This window comes from Sinocyclocheilus rhinocerous, unplaced genomic scaffold (assembly GCF_001515625.1).
Source record: "Sinocyclocheilus rhinocerous isolate Xijiao unplaced genomic scaffold, SAMN03320098_v1.1 scaffold302, whole genome shotgun sequence".
Classification (NCBI taxonomy): Eukaryota; Metazoa; Chordata; class Actinopteri; order Cypriniformes; family Cyprinidae; genus Sinocyclocheilus; species Sinocyclocheilus rhinocerous.
The window spans coordinates 414086-428297 of NW_015638976.1; the positions used below are offsets into that span (position 1 = coordinate 414086).

A 14212-nucleotide genomic window follows, 5' to 3' on the forward strand; every position below is an offset into this window, starting at 1 on the left:
TATATATATATATATATATGTATAAGTAATGTGAATTATCTATATATATATGGTTATTAATTATTAAATATATGTACACATATTCTGTTTTAATCATTAAGAAGTTATTAATTATGAATAATTTATTATTCATATGTGATGTAAATCTAGTGACTAAAATATATGAATATATAATCTTAGTGTATTTTACTAATGATTGAATAATATTAATTTGTGATTTATTTAAACTTTATTTTATGCAAATATAGATTTTTATTTTCATATATGTTAATAATGAATGTTCAAATGTGATTTATTTAAAAAATATTTAAAACGTGTAGCTATAATAATCCAATATTAATGTGATTTTATGAGATTTAAAATGTATATATTATTTATTACGAGCTCTCTCACACACACACACACACACACACACACACACTCTCTCTCTCTCACACACACACACACTCTCTCTCTCTCTCACACACACTCACACATATAAAATATTTTAATTATTATATATATATATATATATATACACACACACACAGATATATATATATGTGTGTGTGTGTGTGTAACATGTTTGTGTATGTATAAATGTAATAATATTGATTGAACATAGTTACAAAATTATTTAAAACACCTTAACACTAACATTCCATTTTGTATTCATATTCATGTACCATGGCATTTACATTGTTTATGTCCTTAAAAAAAACATTATTTCAATGGTATATGTCCATAACGATATTATCCTAGTACACATTCAAAATAATGGCATTGTGATTTGTAATCTAAGTGCTATCGATCCAGAAGTGTGTTTATATCTCGAGAGCACTGATCCGAGTCTGTCGTGTGCTCCATGTTTAGTTTCAGGGACCGCGGCAGCAGGATTTCGTGCGCGGCGTTGTGTTGGGCCCCGTGCGGCTCGGCCGTGTTGACCACCGTGGGCTGGGGCCATCAGGTGCTCCACCACAGCGTGTCTGTGTCCTAGAGCATCATGGGAAACCACACCAACCTCCAGCTCATCCCCATTTCTGTTGTTCCGTCACCATCAAATAATGATTCATGAGTTTAATGCATAATCATAGGAGGATCAAAATAATGCAGAAAATGTGTTTTATAATAACAGAAATGGGCATGAATGCTTTCTTCATCTCGTATTTCGGCAAACAGACATATTTCTCACATTTCCAAGATTCACTGTTCAATAAAGTTTCTGTCATCTTTATTTGACGGTAATATAATGTGGTTATATTCTTACTTTCAGGGGTAACAAAAGGTTAAATGTCCAAAAATAACAATTTAACATGAACAGTCATACAAACAAGTTTGCGGATTAATGAAGCACAATTATTGACCTATTGCATATATCACACAATTAAACCTGTTCGTAGCAGATGCTAGCTTATTTCTTCAAATACACTTTTAACCAGTATATTCATGCAAATACAAAGTTTGCATTATTTCTTTTTTTGATTAAGAAAACGGCTATGAAAAGAAGCAAAAGCATTTTTCTTCATTAAGAAGAACCATCAGTAATATGTTCAAGGCTTCGCAACCATTTGATCAAATTTTAAGGCATACTTTTTATAAGTTCGTAAAAATGTTTTGACCTGGAAAAAAATCCAGCACCACTGAAAGAAGCTCTCATATCGAGAGCTATAGAGTCATTTTGTACATTAATGATTAAAGGCATTCAAAAATATTGTGCAGAAGTTACAATTAAGAACTGATTAGAAACTGGATTAAACTAATGAATTAAATGAAAAGGTTTGACATTAAAACGAGTTTCTGTGTATAGCGTATACAGGCACAGTTGCTCCATTGTTAGATTTTAGCAGCAAGAGTTCGGCACAACCTGAATATACTGACAGCTGAAGAAACGTCCAGGTAGAAAGTTACAGTAATACTTTACAGACCGGGTGCAAAACATTAAATATCTGTCAGGTAGGTACATATGTACAGGTAAGGCACGTCTCTGGAATAATGGATCAGGACGAACCGTCTTTGATAACGGGTGTTATTGGTTGTTTGGCTCCTGGTCTCACGGTGAACGTCATTCCAAACTGCTGTTTGGTTGATGATCCGTTACTGAAAGATAAAGAAGAGCCCCATTGTTCTTAAGTAAACACTTTTTCAAAGTTATAAAAGCATGAAGTATTAGAACTAGCTTTTGATTCCACTTTAACCAGTAATAACACAATATTACATCAGATTTTCGTGGGCATCGGCTGGATTGAAATGCGGCTAGTACATGTTGGTTTGTTTAAGCATCCGAATAAATCAACTTAAGCAGTTTCATATGCATTGTAGATCATAAATGTCATGGAAACAACTGTTGAGTGTTGTTCCAGTATCAGAGGCAGTCTATTTATCTTCCTGGTGATTCATCTCGGCTATGAGGGAGGCGTTGACTGTGATGACTAAATTATTGTATGCGTTATTCAAAAGAAAGCTATGTAATGTTTCTGTACATAATCTGAATGTCACTAAGTCTCCAATGGTATTCTGTTTCCGCCTCAAAGTAAAAAAAGTAATTGCTACTTTATTTCTTGTAATTGCAACTAAATGTCTCCCAATTGTGACTTTATACCTCACAATGTGAATCTTTTCTTTTTCCCCGTGTATAAAGTCCTGTCTGACATTTTCAGTCATGTTTCACTCGAAAAATACACATTACAGAAGTGAAACGGATTGTGAATACAGTTTCATGTTGACTTTGACTTTGTCACTTGTGTTTACTTTTAGCTTACCTGTTCTGGGATTTAGTCGAAGTGGCCAAATTTTGAGCTTTTTTGGCCGCTTTGCTTTCCAGCTCCTTCATGTCCACTCCACGAGTTTGCGCCAGCAAGGTGGCACTGCGGTTTGTCATAGGATTGTATGTGGTAAGGGGCGATGTGGCCTCGTCATCAGACAGCGGAGAGTTCCAGTCATCTCCGTTGGTCTCCACCTCCTTGACAGCCGAGAACTTGGGGTCCATCTCTAGCATCTTCTTCTGCAGGATACTGAGAAGTGTCGCCTGGCTAGCGGAGACGGATGGAGGCACTTGTGCAATGGGTTGAGTGGGTTTAGTTTGAACAGGTGGTTTGGATTGGGGCTGGATATTTGGGGGAGGTCCTGGGGCCTTGGGAGGACAGCTCGGTGGTTTAGGTTTGGGGGAAACGAGGGGGCCATTGGTGGAATGAGGAGGTGTCGGAGGTAGGGAGGGTTTGGCAGGTGTTGGAGCAGGAGCAGGGTGGCTTGGCAGAGAGCCATTGGTGATTGGAATAGGTAAGGGTTTAGAAGGTAGAGGGGCAGGTTTTACAGGGGTAGCAGGAGCCGGGTGACTTGGTGGGGGGGAGTTGGTGATTGGGGCAGGTGTAGCAGGTAAGAAGGTTTTAGCAGGTGGAGGGGCACTTTTCACAGGTGGAGCAGGAGCGGGGTGACTTGGTGGGGGAACTGGAGGTTCCTCCTCAGAGTCCAAGTTGGCAAATTCAGGAGGTGGTGGAATGAAGACCAAGTCTTCTCCAATTTCCACATCTCTAACAGGGACACCCAGACCACTAACAGAGCTGTTCATTGGGCTTCGTAGAGGGGTTGAGCTTAGCTCTGGCTTTGAGTAGGACACATGTGGACCGTCGAATTTGGTTGATAGAGAGGCGAGTGGTTGCGTGTTTGTGGTCAACTTTAATTGTGCATTGGGACTGTCTGGTGTTGGGTCTCGAGGAGTGACAGTGAAGGAGTTTGGTTTTTCTACACTAGGTTGGATCACAGAATTGACTGGATCTCTTGAGTTGCTGTTCTGTTGGGACAGAGCAGTTCTCTGCTTTTCTCTTTCCTTTGCAGCCATCAGCAAGGCGAAAGGTGAGGTTGAGGTCTCTTTCTTTACTGAGCCGTCTGTGCCCCGCGTGTTGAGATGTCGGTGGTTCAAGATAGGGCTGTACTTGCGAGGCCTGCCAGGGGATGCAACTGGGGTCACCACCTGCCTAACATCAGGTATCCTTTTCTCTATTTTGGGTGAGACTTTGATTGGTGCTGGTACCTCAGTGGGGATGTTTTGTGGTGTTACAGGCTCAGGATTGATTTTGGGCTCTACCTTGGCTTGTTCTCTTGGAGCTTGTGCCATGTCTGGCTGGTCATTCTGTAGATGAGTGGCGAAGCTGTTCCGACGGGCTGGTTTGGTTGGTAGCACCCCTGGTTGGAAAGATTCAGCATTTTTCCCACTATTGCCATTGACAACACCAACTGTGTTTCCAGCAGAATCTTCCAGCAGCAGAATGGACTGGACTTTTTTTCCCCTATCTGTCTGTCCACCAAGAAGTGTGCTCTTCTGCACGCTGTAGAGTTTTGCTGTGTTCTGGGGGTTGAAGCTAGATGGTGTTGGGTTGGAAGCAACGGGTGGCACAGGAGTTTGGGACTGGATGTCCAGATTGGGTATGGAGGACATTCGAACGGGTTTTGGAGGTGCTGCTTTCTGAGCTTTTGCAAGAACCGGTGATGCTTTCACAGGGGGTGGCGGTGGGTTGAACTTGGGGCATTCTGGGAAATCTTGGACATCCAGGCTAGAGAGGGAACCTCTGAGGCTGGAAGTTTCAGATGGAGGTTTTGGAGGAGGCATTGGAGGAGGTTTGAGGGAGGCCAGGTCCAAATCTGCACTGTAATTGGAACTGGTAAGTGATGGCGGTTTTGGGGGTGCCATTGGAGGGGGATGCAGGCTTGCACGATCTAAAGAAGGGTCCATTTCGCCAAAGAACTGTGGTGGGGGAGGAAGATGATGGAGGGGGTGGAGGAGCGGAGCTAGGAGGAGGAGGTATAAGTATTTCCCCCTCGAGTAGGTCAGGGACAGAAAGCATCCTTCCATTTGGGAGGTTTGTAGTACTTCCTACAAAAAGACGATGTGAAAATCAACCACAGGTTCATTAAAACACCTCAGCATGTTGAAAACAAGATTTACTTGCTCCCATATTTAAGTTCTAGTGTTCCCTGATCAAAGACAAGAAGTTAACTATTCCTGGTCATCATGTTTGTTGAGTTCTGTGTTGTGAACTCACCTGTACCGTTTATCTTGGGCTCGTTGAAGGGCGGAAGAACCGGTACCTTGGGAGTTGGAACTGCAAAGCCTTGCACACTCTCAGACGACTGGGATTTAAAGAGAAGCATATGTCAGCCACATCTTGATTAAAGGAGACTGTTAGAAGGTAAGGGAGTCTACAGCAATAGCACACCTTTTATTGTAGGAGCCACTGAGTCAGAGTTTGAATTTCTAGGCACCAAACCAACCAGTTTCAGAGAGCTTATGACGTTCAAGGACATGGATCCCTTCTCTCGACTTAGCTCCTTCTTTCCTTCTCTTTATTTCTCTGAGACATGCTTAAACTGTTGAGAAACTGCAGGACCCATCCTGACTTCATACTAACACGTGGGATGAATAGGGTGAGATAATGTTCCAGATGTGTTTCTGTAAATCAGGTGAGGCAGATTCTTGGACACTCCTCACCAACACCCCATAATGTCAATGATTGTTAATGAAACATTCAGGTTGCTACAACAGATGCACTGAATGTAATTTCTCTAAAAAAATTTTGCATAACCTGTGTCCGATAAAAGTCTAATTCAGAAATACTTTGATAATCTTTCCTTATAGACAACTTCAGTTGGATTACTATAAAATTACTTGACTTTCATTCCTGTTCTTTCAGTTCACTGACATGCAAAAAGGGACACACCCCTTAAACGTGTGTTTGTGTTTCAGGTTTTGCTGTCTTTATAGGATCATCTCTCCAGAAAAATAACACAACCTGACATAACCTTCAGGTGTGGACGTCCTCACAAAGAAAAAAGACTCTAGAGTGACCTAACATCATGCATAAACATTGTGAAAGTTGTGTTTTATGATTAGTGGTACAAGTTAGTCTACATTTACACATTTGCCAGATGCTTTTAACCAAAGCAACTTGCGTGAAAATGTGAGTGGTGTTTGCTCGTGCAAAAGTCGCTGCTGTCGTTGCTTATTGGCCATCTAGAGGGTTTTCACCCGTATTATTCTCCAGAAGATGAACACTGAGCATCTGCAGGATCTTAACTCTAAACGTTCAATACTAACCCGGAGTATGAGCCATAATAATAGTAACACTTGCCTTAGCAAACACCAATACTTAGCTCAAACACGGGATGTGCGTACGTCTGCCTGATCTCTTCTGTACACAAACAAAACGTGTATTCAAAACAGCACCTGCAGGTTTGGATAACTCGGCTGGAACAAACCCGCATCTGTACGACATCTAACCTCAGCACGGAACAACCGGAGGAACACGTGAATCATCAGGATCCTGATCTCATGAGGTGAACGAGTGAATCGCTCGGGTCTGAACACGCTCAGACTGTCAATTACCGACACCCAACGTGAGCGTGTTTGCTGTGATGTAGGCATCACTAGGGTGATACAAACACAAAACTGTGTGTGTGTGTGTGCGCGCGCTTTGTTCCGTCAGAGTGAAAGTGTGTTTATATACTGAGGGTGTGTTTGTCCTGAAGCTAAAGGTGTGTCTTTAGCAATGTGTGTACTGGACGATTTCAGCACATTTCTCTCAAGACTTGTAGTATCAATGAAAGAATTAAACACAAAACGTACAGTGGCGATGCAACAAAACTCATTCAGATTGTGTGTCCGTAATACGGAAAGTATATTTGAATACCATGTTATTTACATGGTACTCCAAGGTACTTAAAAATACCATGGTATTACCATAGTACATTTCCAAAAAAGAGTGCGTTACTACTATACATGTACAAAAACAACATAATACCATGGTACCATGTGCAAAAACACAGTATTACCATGGCACATGTCAACAAAACATGGTAATACTATATTTTTTTTAGTGACCTCAACACTAAAAACTTTACAAAAAAGCACTGTGTTACGGTGATCATTTACAAAATGTACCATGGTTTTATTAAACACTGCTTTTTGGACATGTATCTTGGTTTTACCCTGTTTTTTTAATGTACTATGGTTTAAGTCTGTTTTTTTTTTAGACACGTACCATGGTTTTAACCTGTTTATTTGGACATTTGCTCTAGTAAAACCATTATTGAATTAAGTATTTTGGAAGTACCTTGGAGCCCATGGTAGTATCATTACATGTCCAAAACAAAAACTATTACTATGGTATTTATTTTGCAAGTGACCCTAGCACTTAAAATTTGTTTACAGGAAAAAGTACCATGGTGGTACTATGGTAGAGTGATCATTTACAAAAGTGAACCATGGTTTTACCCTGTTTTTTGGAAATGTACCATGGTTTTAGCCTGTATTTTTGGACATTTGCACTAGTAAAGCCATTACTGCATTGTATATGTACCAAGTAGCTTGGAGCCGATAGTGTTACCATAGTACATGTCCAAAAAAACATGGTAATGCTATGGTATACTTTTAGTAAGTGACCCAAAAAGCTGTTTGAATACTATTTTCTATTTAATTCACTTTACTACTAACTAAGTTAGAAACCATCTCATGGGTGAAGTCTGGTCATGTGATTGGCGTGTTTTGGGACGTACCATGAAGTGTTTGACAGTCGGACGCGAGCGCACTTTGGCGGTTCCAGACTCCGGGATGGCAGCCGAGTCCAACACCAACTCCATGTTATCTGAAAAACAAAGACATTTTATTTACCTGGTTAAAATGGTAACTAGCAGCCTGTGTGGTGCAAAGTCAATGCTCAAGACCATGTGACCACCAAAACAGCAGAACAACAGGTTCATATGCATGGTAATGTCTTCATGACAGGTCAAAGGTCAGTGTCTGGTTCGTCATATCACACATTCTTGAAAAGCCAAAAATAACTTTTACTAAACACAAACTCCCATCATTTTTCAGATGAGATTCATTTATGAAGCATAAAATGAACACTGGAAGTTCACTACGCTTTGAAGTTTCTTATCTAATGCGACTGCATTAATTTTAGGGTCCAAAAAGGAGTCGATGTGAGTCAGGATTCGAACTCAAGACCTTTGTGTTTCAGGTATATGATCCGTCAACAGTCTGATGATCTGTTTGGTTAACTGTGTTTGCTCATTAGCGACTTTAAACGTGTTGATGTAATTACTAGATTATTATTATGATTCTGCCGCCCTGACTGTCGTCAATCACTACAAACGGGAAGTTTGACCTGCATTATGACAGTAGACGTCAGTGTTTTTAAAGTATCTGATCTTCCTTCACAAAAATAAGAATGAATGTGTATTTCATATGTTAGTTACGAAAATCTGTAATAGTACGGTACTTTTAAATATACTATTTGTACCAAAACTCATGTACCATGATATTTACATGACAACCAAAATACAATATTGTATAACATGTTATTATAACCATTGTTTTACATATCCAAAACCACTGTAGTACCATGGTAAATGTCCAAAAACATGGTACTACAGTGGTACATGTCTAAAATACAATGGTAGTACCATTTTTGTAGGTATAAAAACATGGTATCACTATTGACATATCCAAAACCACTGTATTTTCAACGTACATGTCCAAAAACACGTGGTATACGTCCAAAAACATGGTACTATCATGGTATATGTCCTAAAACATGGTACGATCATGGTATACGTCCAAAGGAACATGGTACTATCATGATATACGTACAAAAACATGGTACTATCATGGTATACATCCAAAAACATGGTGGTATATGTCCAAAGGAACATGGTATTACCATGATATACATACTAAAACATGGTACTATCATGGTATACGTCCAAAAACATGGTACTATCATGGTATACGTCCAAAGGAACATGGTATTACCATGATATACGTACAAAAACATGGTACTATCATGGTATACATCCAAAAACATGGTGGTATATGTCCAAGGAACATGGTATTTCCATGATATACATACTAAAACATAGTACTATCATGGTATACGTCCAAAAACATGGTACTATCATGGTATACGTCCAAATAACACAGTCGTAGTTTTCTGTCAGTGTAACCGGACACCGTCACGGACCTCCGGATCAAAAACAGAGATATTTGTTTACGGTTTTGCGGTTTTTCTGTCATAAAATAAATACGTTTTTGCTCCAAACCTGATTTTTAAAAACAAACTAATTCAGAGTCTGTTGTGAAGGTTATTCGTGTCCTGAAGAAAGTGTTGAAGTTTGACGCTCTCGCGTGCACGCGCACGCTCCGTGACAGGTGCAAAGGTCGCGCGACGAACACATTAAACTTACTGATGTCAGATCTATTTAAACTCTACATCAGAGTGAATCTCTCTTACCCATGTCCCTGATTTCCACATTGGTGTCGAATAGAGATTGATTCTTCCGGCCCAGGAAATTGAACGATCCTTTCTTCATGGTTGTAACGAAAGTGATTTCATCTGCAGAGATTGAAATCAGCGTGATTTCATGATTTCAGTGTTTCAGCAGCAGCTGACTGTGAGCTCGAGTCCGACACTGATTCAGAGAAACACTGAGGAGGAGAAAATGGCCCCGCACCTGAACCGGCCCGTGGCCCCGCCCACTCAGACAGGTGAACACACACACACACACACACACACACAAACACACATTACTCTCTCTCACACACACACTCACTCACACACACACACATTTCTACACAAAGCACGGTAATAGGTCTTGGCGCAAATAATGTCTAAGGAGGAGTCACCCCCTCAGAGCACTTTGATTGGCAATTATGATAAATTCCTTTAATTACTGCATGCTCAAGGGAGAGTTTAAATCTTGACTTTGGCACCAACATGACAACTTTTTGTGTACTTAAAGAGAAAAATAGCATCTCCGAGCCGTCCTACAGAGGCCATTGCAACTGGTAGCGCAGCTGCTAGAGAGGCACGTGAGGACTGGCTTTGGGACCGGGCCATCTATCACAATCTGGCCCTTTTTCCCTCCCTTTTTTTTTCTTTCATAAGAGAATTCATCAGGCAGGTTTGGCCTGGGGTCACTTCCTCATGCAGGTAATCTCAGCTGGGCTGCATCACGGCAGTGCTGGGTCAGGACTTTACAGCAGCTTTGCTCATAATGTTGACCTGAATGGAGAAAAAGCAGCGTTGATGCAGAGGTTTACTACCTCTTAAAATCACAGGAGTAGTATGCTGGTCCAGAATGCTGATCGATCTCTGTTTACATTCTTGTAATCTCTGGAAAACTATTATATAAAACTTCCGTGCTTCATATGACAAGCGAAACTCACTTTGCAGCTAACAAAAATATGTTTTAAGACTGACTTACTGACTTTGCTAATGTTTTTCTAAAATGAAAACGTTATTTCTGAATGTTCTCTAAATGTTCAAAATGTCTAGATTTGTTTAAAATTTTTAAAACGTTTTTTTTTTTCCACTTAAGAGAAATAACTTACAAGGACATAAATATTATAGATGCAGTTAGATACATGTACAAAATCATGGACCAATGGCGTGCAACAAGTCATCACAATTTTAAGCATATATCTCAGTTGTTATGGGTATAAATAACAGCGTCTCCGCCATATATGACGGCTGCCTATGATAGAGGATAGCCGTTTAGCCCTCTTTTTGGGCATCCTAAGTCGTTGAAGCCCTCTTACAACCAGCCTGTGTGTGTCCTAAGCTGCCAAATATAAAAACAAGTAATTCGCCTCTATAACCTATCTCTGAAATGGTATTTAGGAGTGGTTGATATTTAATGACTTTAGTCATGAAAGCTTCCTCCATACTAGAGTCAAAGGTGCATGCAACCTCCAAAACAAACACCTCTCTACACTCCTCATTAATCACAACTACATCTGGTGTGTTAGCAACACACACACACACACACACACACACACACACACACTGTTACTCATTCTGCTCTCTTAAGAATGAAACCCAAATATTTGCTGTCACGGTGAACTTGAGTCTCATTCAGGAATCATGGGCCATATTTACTGTGCTAATGTTTGTATAAATCTTAACAGTAATTAATAAACTGTGATTTAAAAAGAGTCTTGCAAAGGACTTTTTAAGCATGACTCATATTATGAATTTCATATATAATAATTTTAGCGATGTAATGTATATAGCACTAAATAGCAAATTTAATAATTAATAATAACTTATTTTATTTCAGGTTTATTTGTCAGGGACAATGCACATGTGCCAGGACCCTAAAAATATAAAATAAATAATCTATACATAATACATACATGCTCCAAACTACATATAAATTTACACTATACCTAATAAAAGAAAAAAAAAATCAGCATCCACTTAAAAATTACGCATAATAATAACTAATTTAATAATGTATAAAATACAATAGGTTTTTAGAGATAATATAATCATTTAAACTATCAATTATATAATTTATAAACATTAATTATACATTATTTGTTGAGTTATATATCATATTAAGTATTGTATTATCAAAAGCATTATAAATTATGCAAATTTGCATTTAGTGCTATATATATTAGATTATGAAGTTTTATATACTATACATTTTGTTATAAAGTCTGATGTTTTTAATGGTTGATATAAGTTAGTTTTGGAAACATAATTAGTTTGGATAATAGCAGATATCTTTCGTTTTCTTGTATTTATATGACGTTTAATGATATTTACCAAAAGTATATTTATTTTGAAATATGTGAAAATGCTGCTGGTGCACAGGAGAAATCAAGGTATCTGTATTAAATCATAAAGCATATTGTCTTGGAACAGTTATTGATCATGTTAATTGTGTCGTGCATTACTGATGGATTAAGTGTCCATTCAATGCATTTGAATGCAAGTGAATCAGTGAATCATGAGGTAATAAATCCCAGCACAGTCAACAGAGAGTGAGAGGGGCGTATCCCATCATTCCCGGTCGGCATGGCAACAGAACTCAAACCTGTCCGTCCTGTTCCTCCAGGTTGCCATGGCGATCAGAGAATGTTCAGAATGCATGGCACTTCCTGCGCTCAGCTGCTCGTGTTTCTCTGGAACGGTTCACACATGCTTCAGATGGTTTATGATCGATGAATCACTTCCTCTCCGCTCGTCCAACATCATCAATTTCATCAAAACACACTCCAGATGCTTTATTAAAGGGACAGTTCACATAAAAATAAACATTCTGTCATCATTTATTCAGCCTCAAGTTTCTGTTGAACACAAAAGAAGATATTTTGAAGAATGCTGGGAACTGGTAGCCATTGACTTCCATAGTATTTGTTTTTTTTTCTTCCATGCTGTGGAAGTCAATGGCTACCGTCAACTGTTTGGTCTGTAAATATATTCTGACAGGTTTGGAACAACTTGAGGGGTGAGATTTTTGGGGGAACTATCCCTAATCACACTATTTGTGTCATGCGTAATATATAACTCAACAAACCTTTGCAATTTAAACGTCATAAACATTATATCATTTATATAGCACTAAATAGCAAAATCAATCAATAATAATAATAATAATATATAAATAAATAATCAAAAACAATATATTTTATAGATAATATAATAATTTACACTATTTAAAACGTTATATCATTTATTTATTTGATTTATTTTAAACATGAATTAATTAAATTTCTATTATATATTAAATTAAATTACTTTGGTACATATAGTAATGTAGATAATATAGATGAAATGTAATGTAACTTTCAGAAATTACATTATATCAATTATACACAAATATTATAATTGATTATTTATTTAATATGTAATATTTTATAAAACTCGTTTATATATATATATATATAAACATTTTCCACCACGGCAACATTTGCTCCAAATAAAGATTAATTAAAAATAAATACAGGTAAACATCTCTTATAAGCAATATTTTTTTTATTGTGCATCATTTCTGTATGCACAAGCTGTAATTTTGTCAAAAAGTAAGCAAAAAAGTGTGAAAATTTGATTTAATTATGTGTCATATGTTAGGATGCATATGAATGTATCCTTAGAAAGACTAAAAAAATCTGCTTTTCCCCCCAAAAAAATATTTAAATTTAAAAAAACGTAAATATAAATTATGTAATTTCCATCCGTTTTCAAATATCATTTGTGATGTTTCAGGAGAAATATGTCAGAATTCCCCTGTGCTGCATGTGCTGTATGTACACCGTTGGACATTGTAAGTTAACTAATTAAATATTCATATTTTCTGAATGTCTGCATTAAATGTGACAAATATTAGTGTTCACTTGTTACCTGAGAACTCATGGAGATTCTAGAATGAATGTGTCGTCATGGTTACACCTCTGCGATGTCACAGCAGACACTGGACTCAGATCAGACTGAGTCAGACGCTGATGGACAGACAGAAGAGCACTGCTGCTGATTTGATGGAGATGCAGACGGGAACAGAAACCCAGTGGACTCGGGTAAGAACCTCATTTACAGTCAGTGTTTCTCATCTTGGTTTGAGTTAGTAACTCCTCATGTGTTCATACATTGACCAGGCTTTGGTGGAGATGCGCCACTCGGTCAGATCTCCAGAGTCGCCTCCTAACGCTCCTCCTGAGTGTCTCCAGACGCCTCCGGACACCAGCGGAAACTCCCTGAGACCCTTCTACACGGCTCAGAAACCCGCGTGTGGCTTCGGCTTCTCCTGGCACACAGACCACAGACGCAAACGCAACGACCTGCAGGCCTGCAACCCGGTCAAGTGGAGGAGCCAGTGTGTGTACAAACCACAATAAACCTGCACTCACCTACCGCACACTATCTGTGTCGCTTCACTCAGATTTATATGCTTATTTATATTTGATATAGTTTTCATTATAACATTAAAACAAACAACAACAACAAAAAATCATTAGGTTATGTTCTGTAAACATTTTATAAGGTTGTTACACAAAAACTTCCCTGCAATGTTTGGAGAACATAATCGTTGCAAAACCAACTTTCCCCCCAGAACGTTAGGAATTGTTTGGAATTATTTATTTAATTATTTGGAATTGGTTCACAAATAATAACCAAATGGGAACCATGTGCTAATGATAGATAGATAGATAGATAGATAGATAGACGGAGAACATATTGCAAAACCAACTTTCCCCCCAGAACGTTAGGAATTGTTTGGAATTATTTATTTAATTATTTGGAATTGGTTCACAAATAATAACCAAATGGGAACCATGTGCTAATGATAGATAGATAGATAGATAGATAGATAGATAGATAGACAGACAGACAGACAGACAGACAGATAGATAGATAGATAGATAGATAGATAGACAGACAGACAGACAGACAGATAG

The 14212-nt window shown here is 38.4% G+C and overlaps 1 pseudogene; it reads right to left on the reverse strand.

Annotated features, from left to right (window-relative positions):
- Positions 1–1181: 1181 nt before the first annotated feature.
- LOC107750695 (proteoglycan 4-like) lies at positions 1182–9492 on the reverse strand (annotated as a pseudogene).
- Between the last annotated feature and the right edge of the window lie 4720 nt (positions 9493–14212).